The sequence below is a fragment of the Amblyomma mixtum genome, chromosome 6, assembly GCF_055824585.1.
Source record: "Amblyomma mixtum isolate Tamu chromosome 6, ASM5582458v1, whole genome shotgun sequence".
NCBI lineage: Eukaryota > Metazoa > Arthropoda > Arachnida > Ixodida > Ixodidae > Amblyomma > Amblyomma mixtum.
In genome coordinates, this window is record NC_143017.1 from 116953904 (window position 1) to 116974513 (window position 20610).

Genomic DNA, 20610 nt, shown 5'->3' on the forward strand with positions numbered 1-20610 from the left:
GGTGCTCGAAAGGTACTGATCGAATTATCTCACGGAACCTTATCTGATATTATCAGATAGAAGAGGATCGAAATTTCTCTAGTCCAGGCACAAGCTCTGTCAAGTTGGTACAACATTCTAAAGAAAGGTAAACCAGCGCAAAACACAGGACGAAGGAAGAAAACGAAACGACACACACAGCGCGTTGTGTGTCGCTTTCTTCCTTCGTCCCGTGTTTCGCCCTGGTTTACCTTTCTGTAGAATGTTACTGTAGTCGTTAGAACTGCTACCATTTGTCTTTTTTTAGTTGTTGCGAAAGCAACACTACGTGAGTCGCCGAGCCATTTCGCGGAGCTGAGGCAAGGCCATACTGCGCATGCGCGAGGAGCAGTGACGTCACACGGCACACAGCTGACACACAGCGGCCGTCGCTGCGCGGGTGACTCAGAGGTGCCGCCGCCGCGCTCGCATGTTACGCATGCGCAGTAGCGGCGCATAGCTAGCGTGCCGGGGCCGCCGCCGCTGCCGCGCGCTCTCCATCGCCTCTCTCTCTCTCTCTCTCCTCGTTGCCGAGCAGCCAACCAGGTACAGCTTCTTACACTCCACTCGAAGCCACCTTTAGTTACTGCATTTCCGATTTCAGTGTTTCCCTTCAGCGGTTTTATTCTCTGTCAGTGGAGGGAAGGTGAGGGTGTGAAATACAAGCTAACCGAATGATCGACTGGCGAATATGAATCTGTAAGAGGAATGCCAGGCTGCTTTCTGAGTGGTGATAAGCTCTGCTCCTCTCTAAAGCCACCAAGTGCACCGAACCAAGACCCGGATCCTCGTACGAATAAAATGAAGGACGGCGTCCAGGTCGCAGTAAGGTTCATCACGAAGCATCAACCAGCCCAAATCTTCAACCTCGCACTAACGGTTTTGTACGATGAAACAGGTAAGCTAGTGAGGTTAGTCTACCTCGGCTTATCTACGAGCGTTCTGTCCAGTTGTGGGTTCATGGGACATTGCTGCAAGATGTATGTAGCGACTCGCTCAGTTTTGCTATTAACGCTTGAAACAAATCGGATCCCACTGGGGCAAAATGATAACAAAGACGCACACAAGAAAGAAAAGAATCACGACACGCATCATAATGAGTCGTTCTGTGCGCCATTAGCCACTTATCCTTCTAACTGTTCCGTTCTGACCACCTCACAAACCTCTCTATGCTTTGCTTCTCTTTGTTTCCTATCTGTATAGGTGTCGTGAGCGTAAGAAAAGTACTGGCAGTATAAATAAACGACCAAAACCATTCCCTCTTTTCCGGCCGTTTCCCTTAACAATAGCGCCGCCAGAACTGACAAGTTTACGAAAATATCGTGCAACACTTTTGCCTTACCCCAACTCGGGCTCGATCCCTGCTAATCTGAATAGTGTATGAGTCCAAGAAGTGCCTAAGGACCTGTAGACCAGATAATGGCAGTCTTTCTGGATCACAAGACTGAGGAACTAAAAGAAAAGAAGAACAGGAAGAACGGTGCTCTGTCGGAAACTACAGGATGCGTTCTCACTTCCGACGGAAGCAGAAACGGCTCCTCTGCACGCCTCTCCATGAAGTAGTCAGGAGCCGACCCGACGACTAAGGGCCGCCTGGTGATAAGAAAGGGAAGGCAGCCGATGCTTATGCACGGTGCGACCAGCGTTGAGAATTTTTGGAAATACATATGTACTTTTTTACAGCGTAGTCGTCTCAGAAATATAGAGCGCCGCCTTCACCCAGCGGCAGCGTTCCGTTTATCCTTCGCCAGGAATTCTGGCTCCTATACAGCTTTTAAAGACATGAGGAGTTAGAGATGACCCACGGGAATGTGCGTGCACGATAAGGCCATGTTTCGAGCTTTAGGCCACTCGTAAATGGCACATGGAGCGCTCGAACGGAGCGCCATTCGAGCGCTCTAGACAGGTATGTGGACCGTTTGGTTTATGGTTTGTGAGTGTTTAACGTCCCAAAGCGACTTAGACTATGGGACGTCGTAGTGGAAGGTGCCGGAAGTTTCGACCACCTTGGGTTCTTTAACGTGCACTGACGTCGCACAGTACATGGGCCTAATGAATAATAAAATACAGTTATCAAGTTTACGGTTTGAGCAGAAAAAAAAAGTTGACCGGCATTCTCCCCTGAAAGCTTTCGAGGGTAGAGTGAAATTAAAACTGGAAGTATAATGGTATAACATATCGATCACCTGATATTCTGTATCTTGTTTGCCGTAATTTGTCCTCAATATCTGAGTTTCACCTTTAGTGCTGTGAATGTCATAATGTGCCAGGACAGGTGTGTAAACAGTGTGAAGTTTCTTTTTGCGTATTTCCTGTGCCTGTCTCCAGTAGTGCACCTTATTACAGGTACAACATCAGACTTATGAAAGAGCAGTTACGTCTGCAACATTCTAATGGGGCCCGGTATAGCTCACAAAAATACGGAGGACGTGTTTTTCGGCGTCACATTCTATTTTAGCGCTTCATTTTTGCAGCAGTTATTTCTGTCCTTGCATGCACTGCATCTAGGCCTGCCTTTCAGGCCGACGTGAACGTCGCCCGCCAGTGACGACTGTATCTAAAGAGCGTTGCTTCATTGCTTCCATCAGTCCGGTTTTCATTAAAACAAGAAGGAAAGTTCGGTTGCCCTTTCGCAACATCACGCTTTTTCTGTCGGAACTCCCTACTAGTGCAGCATTCTCTTTTCTCTCTCTCTCTCTCTCTCTCTCTCTCTCATTATGCAGTGGAGAACTCCTGCCGGTTTTTCAGCCTGTGCCCTAAAGAGCTCTCACATTTTCCACCTTCTTTTCGGGCAAGGAAATAACTAAAATCAATTTTATGCCCTGTTTTTACCTTGCTACAGAGCAATCCTCGAATTCCTCGTGCAAATTCTCTTTTATTTCTAGCTTAAACTATTCCTCCACTGAACTCCGCCAACCTCTCCACTACTTTTGCTCACTTTTTCTTTCGCAAAATTTATTTCGCCTCAGCAGTTCACAAAAAATGCACCTCGATCTTAGTGATGGTCTCGCGCCTTGGATAAAAGGGGAGCCTACACCCGATTATACGCGCTATCGTTTCCCCACATTGCACGCAAGAACAGAAAATATCGTCTATGTGGTCAAAATATTGCCGGTAGTATTTCGTCCTGAAATGAGCAGCCCTTGCCTCAAAAAATCTGTTCGAAATGTTGCATATTTCCCTTTCAAGTTCATCTTTTTCTGTCTTGGAAGCTGAAACGTTGGCAAACTGTTGCGAGTCATGCTACCATTGTAACGCCATTTTCCAGTGGTAGCCATAGCAGCCGTTGAACAACGACCGTCATTAAGTCTGAAGCCATCTGTCGCCAAATGAGGCTTCGTGCCCTACCAAAAACGAACGCTGTTAAGACGTGTTATGCCCCACTACGGCACTATTTGTAAGCATCATGGACGCAGCTAAAGCGAGCAAAAAAGCAATGAACGAAATACGCGTACTTTTGCCCAGTAGGACGATAATCAAAAACCTTACTTCCATCAATTGCATCACCATGGAACTAATTACTATCATTCATAAGAATCCGTTAGCAACGTGTGATGTCTCGGTATCAATACCAACGAACGGAAATAAACTACTCTGTAAATTACGCTTCGCTGCACAAACACGCATTCAAAGGAGAAACACACTTTAGGGAAACAGAGACTTCGTTAACGTCAGCTTGCATATGAACGTAACCAACATTGTGGAGGGCGCGCAGATAATTTTTGTGAGGCTTTAGCTATGGCTTCGAATTGCACTCAACGTGCAAATATTTATTTCCGTTTTCGCAAGAATTAAGTAATACACATGCAACGCCGCGTGGTTAACGTCGCATAACGCAACGCACAGCCAAGATTTATCATTCCGTATGTGTTCTATATTTTCAAAAGATCGCTGTCTTTAAAGAAATGAAAAAAGTTTCGCGAAAAACCTTGTCTGCAGCCGATCGAAGTAGAATACAGAAATATACTTGCTTACAAGAGTTACTCCTGCACCTGTATGCGAGAATGTTCTGTTCCTTTCCTTCCTCTTATTTAGAGACTCCATCAGCGACAAAAAAAAAAATGTAAGCAACTCGAAACCAATCATAGCAATTATTGTTTATTTTTCTAGTCTGATAAGTTTACTTCACTCCAGTTATGTTCAATCAAATTTTGTGCCAAATTTTGTGCCGCAGAAATAACTTTTAATAAACATCAAGCGAAACAATAAAAATTACAGCACGCGGAAGCAGGAACATGAGTGGGGTGCAGAAATGCAGAATGACAGCTAAACGAATCAAGATAAAGATACGGAAACAGGGCAATTAATGTTTACAGCGAGACCGCGTGGTAATACTCTTATTTTATGCTTGCGAAACTAGAAATATGGCTAAGAAAAGTGCTGCACTGCGTTTCGTAAGCTTACGCAACACTATTTTCAAAGCCACCATGTTGAACTTCTGAACAAAATATATTGTATTCCGAAGCTCGCACTTTGGAATGGGACACTACAGCAGGACGGACGGTACGAAGCAGCAAATTTAAACTAATTTGTTTTATGGAGATCTTTTGTATATGAGGAAGTAGCGTTCCTCACTGTCTCTTGCGGTGCACCTTATATTTTTCTTTCTAGACAATCACTTCGCACACGTTGTCAGTTTTCGATTTCATTGTGAATTACATGTTGCCATATATGGCGTGACAACCTGCAAAAAATAGCGCAGCTTAGGATGAGGTCAGCAGATACAAATATATGATATACGAGGGCTAACTTTCAACAATTTTCAAAGGAACTGCGGAGTGGAACTTATAAACATTTGTCAAAGGTTTGGAGTCCAAAGGGTTCGCTTTTAAGCCGTGTAGTAATAGTAGTAGCGTTCGTGGAAGTCCTACCTATTGGAGGAGGCAGGACTAAAAATATTCTTACCTTCAGGACAATTTGATCACCAAGGATACAAGCAACACTGTGTGGCACAGGAACCAACCTCCATGGCCTCTAAAATTTCCGCAAAAGAGGATACATTATGGCTGGAGATCACGCATGCGCAGCCAGCAAATTTCAGTGCAATCACGAGTATTTTAGGTCCTTGCGAGGTAGAGCTATTGACGGCTTTGGTACATATACATGTATGTCATTTTAGCTATCTTGTTCCATCTTAGGTATGTTTTCTGCTTTGCTTCTCACTTCTTTGTGTTCACATCTCGGTGGGCAAGTGCAGCTGGAACAATGTGTCGAGATGTTGCGAGAAGTGTTGCCTTGTTGCCTCTGTCTTCAATTGTGTAATACCCGGCTTCTTTTACACGTAAGCAATGTTTTAAGCCCCATACTTTCGTCTCATTTCACGAACATGTCGTCAGGTCTCATATCATAAGCCAAGTCTTTTGTTTTGTCAAGCTTAGGTTTCGTTCTTCTCTTTTCAAAGTCAGTTTGATTTTTTTAGATGCTGCACATGAAAACATACAGCGGTGTGAAGCGCTCTTTGAAGCTCTTTTGCTACAGGTGCCCTCGCGTCATAAAATGCATCATCATCGTCATTTTAGATGTGCGCACAATAAATGATAAGTTAAGTATTGTGTTCTAGCTAATATTTCTTGGTGATAGTTTCCTGTCATTATTTTTTGACCAAAAATTGGTCTATATATTTTCTTGCACCGTTTCTTTTGGCAGTTCTCGAAACTAAGACAACTAAAACACTCTGCACACTTACTGAGTGGCAGAACTAAAAACTGGCGAAGATAGGTCCCTGCTTAGTTGAAACATTCAGCGAGAGCCCTCGTGTCTCTCCATTTTCTCCGTCTTCTTCCCTTCCTATTTTTATTCTTTATTTTCATTCCACTTCTGTCTCCTGGACGCAGTCCCTTCAATTTGTACCCTTTCTTATTCTCTTCTTTCTCTCTTCTTTTCACCCCTCACTCTTTGCCTGGCTTGACCGTTCAACTGAAATGCCTTTGATTGGCACCATTTTACTCTTGAGCCAAGCCAAGCAACTCAGGGAAGAGCAACTACACTGGACTTGAGTTGCACGGGGACTCAGGCTGGGCTCCCATAACGGAGTTTCACCGCAAACGCAAACACATAAATACAAGACTATAAATTAATTAATTAATTAATTAATTATTAATTAATTAATTCCGAAGCAGAGGGTGCGTGATAAATTCCAGGCCACAAGGTCTACTTTTTAGCAGCATGTTCTGGCACTTGGGATGACCAAGAAGCTACCAGACTCTCAGGGGTGAGAATTATGCTTGTCCTGTCCCTATAGAGGTTCTTAGGTGCGGGGATGGCATAAAAGTCTCATACTACACAGCCAAGAAAGTAGACCCTGTGGCCTAGAAACTTCTGACGCATCCTGCCGTTGCGTTCCCACTGTTTCAACCCGATTTAACTAACGTCCAAACTGCTAGGCATGCACTAGTGGGACAGAATGAACAGAACTCGTATCACAAAGTTACTTGACACTACGTATACACGGGAAAGAAAACACCAATAAAGGTACAGGAATATGGAACTTCCTTACGAAGGCACTGCAGACACATGCACGAATAAAAAAGCTGCGACGGTAGGAGTCAAATAGAAAAACAAACGATCATGATCCCAGAAGTTCCTCATGGCGTCAAGTATATCCATTCGACGATAGCTGACAGCAAAAACTTAAAATGCGATACTGCCACCAGCAGAGTGTCAGAGAAGTCGCGCATCTCAAAATCGCCGTCTCGGGTTCTGGCCTACACTATGCGATGTGCGCTCTGGGACTGCGCTCTCTTGTTACTTCTTCAAAGCAGTTCCGGCGAGCGAGAAGAATATGACACTCCCGGCAACGATTTCACATGCAGGCGTGCGAATACCCGAGCAAGAATGCCGACACAGACAAACAACAGACGAAAAGCGGGGCCATCACGCATGCTCGTTGCATCTAGCGAGGGGCAGGACATTCTATTCCGTTGGTTCACACGTGCGAGAGATCCGCATATGTATGCTGGAAACTTGGAAAATGTAGATTCGTGGCGCCAGGGCCAACAGAAATGCGTGCAAGTTCCGAAGGCCATAGCTCCTCTTTTTCTCTTTTTCTCCCAGTTGTTTTTCCTCGATTTTGTTTTGCTTTTTTCTCCCGCAAATACCAGGCGAAAAAGAGGTGGAATGCTGCCTTTCTAGGCGTGCGAAGAGCTTTAAAGTCGACGTAGAGCGGCAGGCGCGAATTCCGGTGGTGTGGAATACGCTTGCTTTTTAGAGGAGCCACTTCGAGTAGCAGCATGCGCCGAATTCTTTGCGGCGATACGTCCAGAGTCAATTCTGTTTGAGTGCTGAGTTTCTCATACTTCAGCTCCAAATGTGCGCTTGCGAGACATTCCAGCCCATGTAAAATTTTATTTTTTAAAACAGCGTAAATACCACACACTTCAGACGTGCAAAGAACGATTCGGGCAGTTCAGTGCCCATGTCAGCGTTGAACTGCGGGTCTATGCGGCACACCTTAGTAGAAGTCTTCGTATTGATTTCGACCACCTGCGATCCTGGGACGTGTGCCAAACACTCATTCCATGAACGTTCATAAGCTGCAGGGATCGGGCTAGATTAAATGTGTTCCTATTTGTATGTTGCATTTTTTAACTTTCTTCATCAAAAGAACAGGAGTCAGTGTGGTCTTTTTTCAAAATACTTATGTGCCCCAAAGCCGAACAAAATCGTTTTTTCTCTTTTCAAAATTCTGAAAGCTCACGCGCCTATTACTAATGACCAGCTATAAATATGGGCTTACAACCAGGCACTTAACTGGAATAGCTGGAAATTTTATTACCTCGTTTTATCTAACCAGGTTAGTAATTAAAACGGTTCACCTAATTTCTGACGTCTGCTACCCGAGCAATACTACAACGCAGAATTAACCTGTGTCCTACTGAATGTCTTTGCGGAACAAGAAATGGGCATGGGCAGGGCATATCATTGCGAAAGCAAGACAATCGATAATCCCCTAGGGTAAGAAAGTGGACTCCAAGAGAAATCAAGCGTTCCAGGCGGCGGAAGTAAGTCAGGTGGGCAGGGGAGGTTAGGAAGTTTGCAGGGATAAAGTGGCACAGGATGACAAAGGACAGGGCTTAACTGGAGGAAATTGGGAGGGGCTGTTATCTTGCAGTGGACGTAGTTATGCTGATGATGCATAAATGATATGCATAAATCTCGCGCTGGTTTCACTCATAAATTTAACATTCAGTGAAAACAGAACAAACTCTTCACATATCGACAATCTTTTTTTTTCTGAAGGCGAGCATAAGAATGAAGCATCTGAGACTCCAAGCTACGTTTTGGACTTGACGCCATACCATTAGCAAGAAATTTCCTGCAGAACACAAGACTCCTCATGGGCTTCCTTCAGCCGTAAGCACATGCAACAATGTTATTGCTTTTCCCAACCCTTTTTTGTTCAAGAGTGAACATCAGGGAACATAAATTCCAAATGACGGCATCAATGGTGCAAGAAAATGACGGCCACATTACTGCCCCATGCTAGTTTCCTAGTTTAGGATTCTTTTCTCTTGAGCAAACGTTTCGTTCCGTTGCTCTGAACATGCCTCTCTATAGTATGTCTTTTTCTGCCCTCCACCACAGACATTTTATTTGTATTTTTCGTAGCTCCAGAGGATGGTGGAAGAATGCCCTTGGGTCATGACTGAATCTCGCCTCCGTTCTTCCGCTCGACACTGCCGTGGCTTCCTGGCAAACCTCTGAGCGGAGAATGCGGCTAGCCGACTGCATAAATATCAACCGTATATGGCGAAAAAAGAAAATAAGCGTCTGCAGTGAACCCAGGGGGCAAACTACTCCGGTGACCCGGAAGCGATTCTCCGCATCGCCCGCCATCCGCTCTCCTCCCGCGCATTTTGAGTGAACAGCGCCGTCATTCTGGTTTCACTCGGGAAACATAAATTTTCAACTTTCCTTTTCGTTCGTTTCTGCGTTAAAATAGCTAGAAGTGAGAGCCTCTCACCAGAACAAGCATCACAGATGTTAGCGCACCCAGGCATTTCTTTACGCTGGGCTAAAAACATCCTGAAGTTATCTCTAGAACTGCCACCTGCTTTTATAACCAATTAGTTAACCTTGCTTTACTTGGTAGATTTTTTTCTGTTTGTTCTCAAAAATACTTCTTACAACCCAAACTTGATCAAGCTATCATTCTTCCTGCGAAATAATTTTCATCCTCTGGGACAACAGCTGATTCATAAAATAAAGAGAAGCACAAGTGATAAAAATTTGACCGCGTGGTATCCTTAGCGTTTTAAACTTCGGAACCTTTTACTATTCATCATTAAACAACCTTTTTTTCATCCCTCAAGACAGGGTTCTTAAGGAGTACATCAAACTTTTGTGCTTGTTGAAGTATATTCGGTGATACATATTTATAATGCTCAAAAATCTAAGTCAACTTACGCCTGGGGTATTCCCACGAGTTAGGCTGCAACGGCTTTAGTACATAGTAATATGGCTTGAAATGACCAATCGCCTTCGCGTTTGTGCCTGAACTGCAGGTAGCCTATATTTCATTCGCATATTTAATTTTTATACAGAAGTAATTCAAGCACGGATAAAGCTAGCGAAGTGCTACGTTAACTTTAACGTCCATTTATTGTGACAACAGGCTTTTGTAGGTTTTTTAACAACATGGCGTCACTCACTCTTTTCGACTCTATGATGCGGATTTCATAGCATATATTTCTTTTCCTTCAAAACTGTATGCAGCATCCGTGTTTATTTTTTATTTTTTTGTCTTAAAAAACTGCAAGACCATCAGGTTTGATGCTGGGCTCTGAACAAGACATCTGTTAACACCTTTTAACTTCGAAATTCTGGAGGTATTTTGGGACGAAAGTCCACCGCAAACCCGAAAATCTGGGTCGGTGGAGACGATATGCGAGCCGCTCTGCCGGGTCGAGAAAGGAGCACGGTGGCCTAGGTGACTCCGACAACAATCGAACATCCATAGCACCTTCTGTATCAATGTAGAGATCGCCTTAAATGGCAGGATTTGCTGAAATAATTTCGGTGATTATGTACTGCTTTAACGACAGATCTCAATGCCACACCGCCATCAAGCACTCCATGTATTTTGATCTGGGCGTGCAGAAGCAGACAGAAGAATACAGCACACTTCAGCACTTTCCACTTTGTTCACGCATTTCTTGGTGAAAATTGGGAGGTATAGTATGTGCATGCCTGCACAGACCGTACTTTCACCCGATAAACGCGAGAAGTTAAAGCTAGTACATTTTCTCTTCTATATGCCTTAACTTTAGAGTTATGCTAGGACAGACGCGAATCCAGGTAGAAGAGTAGATTTTGTTCTGTTATCTGTGCTATGCACCTGCAGAATTTTACTTCGTACGTTCAGAAGGCGTGCTCCGGTCTCTTGGTGTACAGTGGCGGCGCTTAAACTGTTATGGAAACACTGGTGTTTTCAGCTTTATGGCTAGCTGTCTTTTGAGAACCCACATGTTCTCTAATAGTTTGATACATCTCCCGGCTTCATACCGTTTCGAGGGTTTTACATGAAGTTAGCTACCACATTGCTAGCCGCGTGCTGCACATAAACAACCTTGCAAGCACCTTTTCCTAAGACGAACAGTCTTCAACTTGATCTCTATTGAATCTTTATATATCGCTTGCGCTTAAACACACTCCCTACCTACCGCCAAGTTATGAAGGGAAAGCACCCCTTGAGACGGTTATTCGAATATGAAAAAAAATGCTTCTCTGGAAAAGGCGGCCTCTGAAATAAAACAATCTTTCTTTGACTGTGACACAAGTAACAGTGATGCTTGGCGAAAACCACAAACCACCGCCAGCCACCTCCCTACTGCACCCCCCTAGCTAAGGTATGACCAACCACCTATCGAAATTGTCGATCCACCTGGTTCCCCCCCCCCCCCCCCCCCCCTGCATTCACCCTCCGAAAGCATCACACACCAGCCACTTCCACACCCCATCCTCCAACTGCCGGCACCCTCGACCCACGACTCTACCCTACCTGCCTACACCCACTCACCCACCCACCCACCCAGTTAAACCATTCCATTACCAGGAATTCGGGATAAGGGCTTCTCAAAACGAATTGCGCGGCTGGTTGGTACTTCATTCATACATTCACACAGCGCGAAAACGAACACGGACACCAGAGATACACCACACAGCACTTTTTTACAGAACGCGGTTCCTACAAACTCTTGAGGATGTCACTGATCCGGTGCGCATTTCTTCCATGCAGAAACAAGGCTTAAAAGAAGGTCGCGTGAACAGACCTAATCATCTGGTTTAGCGGCACTAATGCCGCGCTAGAGCACAGCACCTACCAAAATGAGATAAAAATGAAATAAACACTAATACAGTGAGCGTAAAATACCAGTATCTGGAATGTTCTGGCTTTTGTTTACGGCACAACGGTCCACGTTATCCGAGAGCATTAGTTGGAGATTAACGAAAGTGCGCCGCTCGACGAAAATCGGATTACTGCATCCAGTAATTAGGCGTTCACCGTCTACTTCAATAGTGCCGCCATTTCCGGCCACGCATTTTCCGGAAACAGCTAAGCTCTCTTTACTAGAAATTTCTATCAGAGAGTAATAACTAAACGCCCTTATTACACGTAACGTTTGCTCTTCTGACTGGTTTTCATCTCTTCGTACAAAATAATCAAAGTTTGTCCGCTGTTCAATTACTGATAAGCCTACGGATTACTAATGGCGCAGAATTCTTTCATTTCTGCAGAGTGTTCCTCAAGTGACATTTACAAACGTACCCACGCTTTCATGTAGTTTGGTTAGGTTTACTTCTTAACTGCTGTCACTAAAGTAATGCAGATATTTTTGTTCACAAGGTAAAGTTTGTCAAGCGACGTTAGTCGTAAGTTGCACATATTGACATTATTAAAAATCTTAGCACTACAGATCCGAGCCTGCAAAACTGGCAGCAAACTCACAGAAATGAGATGAGCGCCCTGTTAAGAACTTCTTAATTTTTTTTTTATTTAGTTGTTCTACTGCTAAACTTAGAGACATGTTTGCTGATTGAATAACCTGATTTCATCTCTTCTGGTATTTGTTTTATCTGGCTAAAGCATTTTCCTTTTATTTTGCACTAATCAAGCGTCTTGATTTGTTTATCACCTGTTAAATCTTTAGCGCTGTCTCGACGCTGCCTTATATATGGGGCTGCGGACTCGTCAAGCCGTCAAGTGTGAGCATTTTTTCCGTAGCCCTCCATCTGTAGCACATGGTGGAAATAAAGATTTGATTTTAATTGATACTTGTTAACTACGGTATGCCACAAGAATAAACAGCGGAGTCAGTGAAGAATTTTTTCAAGCGCATACCTTAAGCAACTTTGTTTAAATTGTCTGAATAAGAGCGTAAAACAAGTATAAATAACGAAGCACTACGTATGCGCAAGAAAGGTGGTACCTTACAAGCAGTAATATGTCGAAATTTTACGAAGACAAATATAGAGCAACAATTAGTAAAAGAAATAAATACATCCTACACAGAAGAGACTGTTTATCGCGGTTGAATACTGAAGAATTCTAGGTGGCACAGGAACGTGTTATCGGTGACGAACGCGATGTCCTGATTCCAGTGATCGCAATGATTAACGGCAGTGTGGACTGTCATGCAGCGATTTCGGCTTTTGCGCTCGATTATGGGCGGTTCCTATAACTGCTGAACGAGGCGAATGTGAGCCGGAACGATTAAAGCCTGTTTATAGAATAGACTGACGTCAATTCCTTGTATAATCGATGGATTTTCTATTTTTGAGCGTATAGTAATGGTATGGGAGGGGGGAGGGGGGGGGGGGGGGGGGGGTCGGTACGTCTCAAAGCGACTCAGGCTGGGAGCGACACCATAGTGAAGGACTCCGGAAATTTCCACCACCTGGGGTTCTTTAACGTGTACTGACATCGCACAGTACACAGGCTCTAGAATTTTTCCTCCACCGAAAATCGACCGATGCGTCCCAAATCGAACCCGCGTCTTTCAGGTCAGCAGCCGAGTGCCATAGCCACTGAGCCACCGATAATAGCGCTGGACATAAAAGATGTCCAGCGGCTATGTCAGGGCTCTTTAAGTCAGGCTTTAATGAGTCCGATTCTTGCGCCGTTGTTTTCTTTCACAAAATGTGCACCTTCGGTCACGAGATGCATGAATTTTAGCCCCATGATCACAGGTGCGAATTCATGACCACATTTTTTTTATGAATTAGGCCTACGTGGCCAACATTGGATAGCATTGTCTTCGGGCATTGGGCGATAGCTAGCGTGTTCGTTGACTATAGACTGTTACATCAATGCGTTATCCTCGAAGAAAGTTTCTCGTATAACTTTTCCTGCAAAAACACCCATATTTTGGCCATCGCCCAAGACCAGGAGGCAGTTGTACCACACCACAAGATAAGAAAACGTCAGGTGTAGTGATCTGTGCACCAAGTATTTCGTATGGTGTAATGCTGCTTGCGACCTTTGAGTGCACTATTTTTCTCTGTAAATATTGTATTATACTTATTTTTTTTAAACTTTTAGCTTCATAATTGTGGGACATACATTATCACGTGATCAAAAGTAATCGAGAGGTAATCCATCGAAAGTAGGAAAGGTTTCTAATGATTGCACAACAGTGCCTCTACTTTGGGGTTTGTGCTCGTTTGTCGGCGGTATTGAAGAGGCTGGCGTCTTTCAAGCAGCAGCGCTTTCGAAAAATGTCCGTTTCTCTTTCTAGTGCTTTTCAGTGCCAAGTTCAGCTGCTAAGTCTCCTAGAAACATTTTACAAAGTACGCTTTCCTCATGGGAGCGAAACACACGGGTACAAATCGAGATATGCTGCAGAAGAAAAAATGGGAGAGAGAACGCGATTTAAAATAGCACACATCGCTAGAATTGGACCTCAGTTTTAAAAAAGAAAATGGCTATGGCCGCAAAACCAAGTAACTGTCGGGGTGAAATTGAAAAGCATCCTTTTCTATGGTTGAAAGGCTGCAGTCTTCTATAGAGTAAAGAAGAAAATAGAATAGCAATCCTCGAATCTTCTTATTCCTCTGAACCCTCTTCACAGAACCATTCTGAGGAAACCTCTTCTTCTGTTTACCAACTGCGTTAAAAGAGCGCCGTCCGCGAGACAAGGATTCTCTTAGTCCCCTTCTGAAAGAGGTAACACTTCTCTTTTTCGCTATCTCTTAACTGCCGAATCGTGTTAGCACTGACCTCGCGGATTGATTTCCTTCGCAGCGAAAGAAGAAAAAGAAGAATTTCTCGTCGGAAAGAGACCGTTTTGGCGAAGGCGAGCTAGGAAATCCTCTCTGCCCAGCGTCCGTGCGTTGACCGAATGGCAGTGGTCACGACTATCAATTTAGCGCAGTTCGCACCGCCAACAAATCTTATTTCTTTCCTTTTCTCAATCCTCTTTGTTGTGCCCCATCCAAACTCTCTCTCACGTGAAGAAGGGGAGCTCTCTAGTACCCCTTTGTGTTCCTTTTCCTTTAGATCGGTTTCGTTCGCACTCGTTCGAGGTAGAAAAAGTTGGCAAAATAAACGGTGAGAACGCTTAAGTCACCCTACGAGAGCAACGCGATAGCATCAGACTTCCCATTCGATTATCATAGTACGATCCATTTTTGAATTGACCTTATCTGGTTAGGAGCCTATGATTGGTTCCTTTGCGGTCATGGGATCTTGTGACGTCATACATTCTTTGGGCTCACGTGACCAAGTTAAATCACATCTCTCAACCAATATGTGAATTTCGTGACACTGGAGGGCCTCGACTGGATCCAGACGTTAACACTAATAATATCTGGGTTGCTACCTTGAAACTAGGTTGCTCACAACCCGATTGTCAGGTTGAGACGGCGTCACAATGTCACGTGACCTCTCTCAACCAATCAGGGCGGCCGATCAATGCAGGCAGGGATGGCAACACAAGGTTACGTCACCTCTAAACCAAACAGCAAATCTAATGAATGTGAATTTTGCTCCTGGCATGAACTCTAAAATTATCGCATTAATATATCAATACTACAGCTTCAGAGTTCACGTCAGGATGGCACGTCAGTCACGTAAGGACGTCGCGATTCTTATTACAATATTTAATAAAAACCAGAAGAGCGAACAACTGTGTAAAATGGCAGAAATTAAATCGAGAAAGTTTTTTTTAGCAATACAGAATGGGCTTGCACCGAACACAGAACACTGTTCTGCCTTTGTTAATTTACTTCCTTTTTTGTCAACCACAGCGTCGGCGGTCCTCTGGTCTTGAAATTGACCCGTTGGCCTCGGAGTAAGCCTTGGCATCAGCAACGTCGTCAGCGGAGGCCGCGAGGCGGTCTCAGAACCGAGAAGCAGGCGGTTCGATTGCGGACTCGGATAGAGACGAATGATTTTTTTTAATACACAATGCGCAGTGATAGATTGACAATGTCTCGATGAAATTCTGCCAGTCTGGTTAAATTCTGCGAGTCCAAGTAAACTGATGTATGTTTCTGATTTTCCCTGCACGCAGCCCTCTTCAATTCCGAGCGTTTCGTAAGCATTTGCGTGGCAGTAAGGCTGCGCAGTTGTCACTGCTGGCGATTCCTAGTCGGGCCGACGTTGAGCTGCGTGCGGGACTCTGCTAGGCCCGTCTTATTCACGCTCTGCAAGCTTCATCCGGAGCATAGAGACCAACACAGTCTCGAGACCAGGGCAGGAGCCAGTCGTCAAACTTTGCCCAATGCATCAAGCTGCGATGAAGAGCTATCGTCTTCCTCCTGAGAAGCTGCGAATAAAATAAATCAGCAATCCGGAGACTATACGTGCAGTGGCCCCAGGCCTGCGACAGGCTTAACACCTACGTGCCTCCGTGGGTTCCGTCGCTGAGCAACTTTTGGTTCACAACGAAATATAGGGCAACGTTTGTCGCGAGGCACTGTATCAGAACCTGCGCGCTGAGCGGTGGCTCATCCGGCATCGGGGGAAGTGTGCGCGTCAGGCAGGGAAGGCGTTCCTTCTTTTCCTCGCGGATTCTTACATGGCCCTTTCGCCTGTGTTTTTACGGCGAGAGCCAGTTTACAGACCCTCACCTCAGCAGAGCTTCACTGTTAGCGGACATCAGGGGCCTAGCACATCTCTCAAGACGCTGAAAACCATCGCGTAGTCAAAGAGAGAACTCAGAGGAAGCAAATAATCCTAAGTTAAAGCCTAGAGAGGGGAGAGAGAATAAACTTTACTTATTCGTTATGGTTTCCAGCCGTCCACGGGTGGCTTCCTTAATCCAGGATGCTGCGGTCCTGGCAACTTTGCGCGCTGTGCGCCCCTTAGCTTGTGATACAGGACATAATCAGTCAACAGTTCCTCCCATGAAGCTCGAGTAGGGTTGGGGAGTGGAGCGATGCTGGGTAAATTAGACCTAAAAAGAGTAGGCGGTTGCGCCGCAAGCACACTGACATCACAATCAAGCTACGTAAATCCGACTCGAAGGACGCGCCAGCCCTTTCCGACCGCCGCGCTCAACAGCCTGAAAGTCCTCTCCGCAGAGAAGACTCTGCCGTGCGCGCTGCCGAGCGAGAAGCTGATCGGCGCTGGAACCAGACTGAGAATCGGCGCCAAGTGAACACTGCCTGGATCAGCACAGCATGGCGCGCAGGAACTGGGCTCTCGCCGGAAATCCACGCCCTAAGCAGCGAAGTTTAGCAGTGTCTTGCTTTGGGTCAGTTTATCTCAAAATCATCTGGCCAGCTCTCCATCCTCAATGCAATCTCTGTCTCTCTGTCTCTCTCTCTGTCTCGGACCAGCGCGCTTATTTCACTTGTGTGTCCAGTAATGCTAAGCGGCAAATTTCAGGAAAGTTTACCTTATTATTTCTGCTTTACTTTAATGCTCTCAATAACATCTGCTATAATCTTTTCAACTTTGTTTCTGCATGTTTTCGAAAAACGTTTAGCTTCGCTCAGCAACCCCTACACCGAGATTGGTTAAGCTTGGTTTAGGTTTATCAGGCTTAACGTCCCAAAGTGACTTAGGCTATGAGGGACGTCGTAGGGAACGGCTCCGGAAATTCCGATCACCTAGGGATCTTTAACGTGCACTGGCATCGCACAGTGCACGGGCCTCTAGAATTTCGCCTCCATCGAAATTCGACCGCCGCGGCTGGGGTCGAACCCGCGTCTTTCGGGTCACTTTGGTTAGGCATAAGCCTCCAAGTTGCTCTGTATGTTCTTTCTTGTTATTGTTCGACATCTTTGGTATTCTTATTTTCATCTTTAACCTTTTAGTTACCGCTGTCGCATTTGCTTGCTGCCGTGTTTTTTTTTTCTTGCCTCCTTGACGTAAAGCGCTTTTAGTTACGCAGAGAGCCTTTCAACAGTTTCTAGGCCACGCTTTAAACACGGCTGTCGAGTGGAATGGAGGGGCGCAAGAAGGAGAGGGTAGAGGGATTCACAACCTCTGTGTCGTAAAGACCTCAGACAGGGACCAAAACAACGATTTACATCTCCCCGGACCGTTCGCACTGCTTAGAGTGCTTTTACTTGCAAAATTCACGATTCGGAACGACACTACAGCACCTCTCGTAGTCCCAGCTGCAACACTCTTCCTATACGCGTATGCGCCCGATGCTGCGAGCTCAGCTATGCCCGTATGCATACGTGACTATTCCCTCGCTGGCGCTGAAGCATGAATCTTTAATCATAGAGGCATCGTTCGCCAAATGCTGGCGTCGCGCTGCCGCTGCAAGTGCTGCCCGTAAAACTGAGTGCGGCATCTAGCCCCTAAGCCCGGCTGACGAGATCGTCGTCCTGGAAAAGTATGAACTGGAAGGTGCGTTCTCGCTTAATACCTCACGCTCCCGTGCTCGCGCACACGCTCATAACGGAAGGCCCGAGGGAGCCGTCCGCGCAGAAATGCGCCCTTTAATGTCGGGTCGTGCAGCGTTCGTAAAGCATCGCTCTCTTCCTTTTCGCTCCAGAAATATGACGCTCTCCGGAGCTGTCCGGGAACTTTTCCGTGTTTACCGCTGCGCTTCCTCCTCCACGTGTCCCCACCGACCCCTCCTTCCCTATTCCTCCCCCAGTGCCGTTCATTCTCCAGTTTGCCGCGCGCCCTGCGGCAGCTTCCAGCGTCCTGGGAAGCTGGAATGTGTGCGGCGGTATTGAACGACGCCGCAACTCACACAGATGAAGAGCGGGAAAAAAGGAAAGTAGGTAAGGAAAGTGGTGCACGCCCAAGAGAGCAAGCACACTTCCGGAAGACTTCACGGGCCGCTGCGTTCGGCACCCGCGATATGGGCCCGCAGCTAGCTTATATAGTCATCGCACGGATGGTACAAAAAACAGAAAATTGGAAGAATATAGCGCACGTAGAAGAATCCTACTGCTGACATATTCTGATATCTAGAATCTATAACTGCTTACGCCAATGAAAAAGGCAAAATAAAATACGAGCACGGCACATTTGCTACGGCTAAGAGAATGTTTATTCGAGAAATATTCATTAAGGGTGTTTCAGAGAAGCCCGCCAGATATTTTTAAAAACAATTTTTTGGCTTATGTTGAGCGGTTTTGTTGCGTAGTAATACCAGTACTGGCAGACATCACAAGAAACAGAATGATTATGTTAACTAGCAAGTTAAATAATAATTTTAATAGTTAACTTATTAATTGTAATACTTAGACGTCTTGCTGCAATAATTTGCAGCTATGAGCTAGCAATAGCGATATCAGTTTTATAGTAATACCTGAGTTGGTAGACATCAGAAAAAAAGGATAATCTGTTAATTAGTAAGCTTAATAACAATTTTTATAGTTAACTTACTAAATAATATTTAGACGCCTTGCAGCAATAATTTGTAGCTATCAGCTAGCAATAACGATATCAGTAGTTCTATAATTCCAAAAAAAATTCAAAAATGTGATGGCGCTCGGTGCTGTGCCGCAGCGGATTGTGGAAATACCGCGCGTCATTCAAAAATCCCTAAGCTGTGAAGAGTGCCTAGTCCACCGACAGGCCCGGTTTGCTGTTCGCACCGAGTCGCTACAGGGCTGGCCCAGCTTTGGTGGAACCTTGGGTGGTACCGAGAATCCCACCTGACATTTGCATCGCCCAGGGACGTTTTGCTGTGGGTGTATGTTTAATATACTGGCTCTAGGTAGAAAGCAACGCATTGAACCCGTGCCCTGAGTTGAGCAGTGTATGAGTGTGGCCATGATTGAACTCTCTGTGGTTGCTAGCTGCTGACGCGCTTGCTAAACTCGCAGTTAAAAGGAAGTTTCTACCCGGCAACCTAGCCAGTTGGAAAATGGAGATACACTGTGCAGCTGTAAACGGCATTTAGATAACAACTGAAACGTGGTGCTCAGAACATTTAACCCTTACAAAAATTTGTACTAACATTCTTTAGAAAGTCTTTAGACAAACTTTAATAGAACCTATCAACAGTGAATAGAAAATCTTTTAAATGTCTTTAGACATTGTAGTAACAACCTATCAACCGTCTTCCGACAACTGGCCACCGTAATCCAAAAGACTCAAATACGTAGAAAGTCTTTATACCTCCTATCATCCCCTTATCGACAGTTTATGTAATTCCTATTAACCGCTTACCAACGATGTCTACCAACACCCTATCAACGGTCTTCCGACAATTGGCCACCGTAATCCAAAAGACTAAACACGAAGAAAGTATAATTCCTACCGCCAACTTATCAACGTTTGGAAACGTGTGTGTTAACTACACTATATGACACTTTTGTCAACATTGTTTTATCACTTCAAAATAATTTTCTGAACACTGTATCCTAGACTGCTCAAAGAATAATTGAAACAAAATTCAAATTATTACATTCATTTATTGCGAAAAAGCATACATAAGCGCTACAAGGCGTGCATGACACATCAAAATATTTTACGGAGAACAATGGAGGAACAGAATATTGCCTTCGGCACATAGTAAGACGGTATGTAGCCCCTACTGAAGGCGCGTGTCCACTGTAACGTCGTTGGCTGATATTCCCTCTGCTTCCTATAGAGATATTAAGGAAAATATTTAAATATTCTTCACGCCGAATTGTCTGCGCACAGCGCTTTACGCGCATCAGTCGAGAGCACTAGCCTGAACAGCCTCAAAGCTTCTCAGAATATACAGCAAAAGCTTCGTTTCGACTAGTTGGTTTGAGTTTCTTGTAGAGAGCAAAAAAGTACAAGGATTGCACAACAGATGTGGTGAAAGTTAGCGCCAGTCTCGTATATAGTTTTTTTTTTTTTTTGCGCTGTGTTCCCAAAAGTCCCAGCATATCGCTGCTTGGTGTATGAGACAATGACGCTATTCAGAGATGACAGTGGCTACCTGCGAAGAGAAGCAGGCTTTCTGTTTGGCTTACTCTACGTGCACTAACTGCAACGTCCCGATGGTGCCGATAGCCGAAACATCGCGACGAGCGTCATGCTTTTTTGTTGACCGGGCGCGTTTCCTTCGCGTTAATGTGTAATCTTGAAGAGAAATACGAGCAGCATTTTTTTTTTGTCCCACGTGACGAGGGGGGAAAGAACGCGGAACCTAGTTACTCACATTTATGGCTGGTTGGTTTATGGGGTTTAACGTCCCAAAG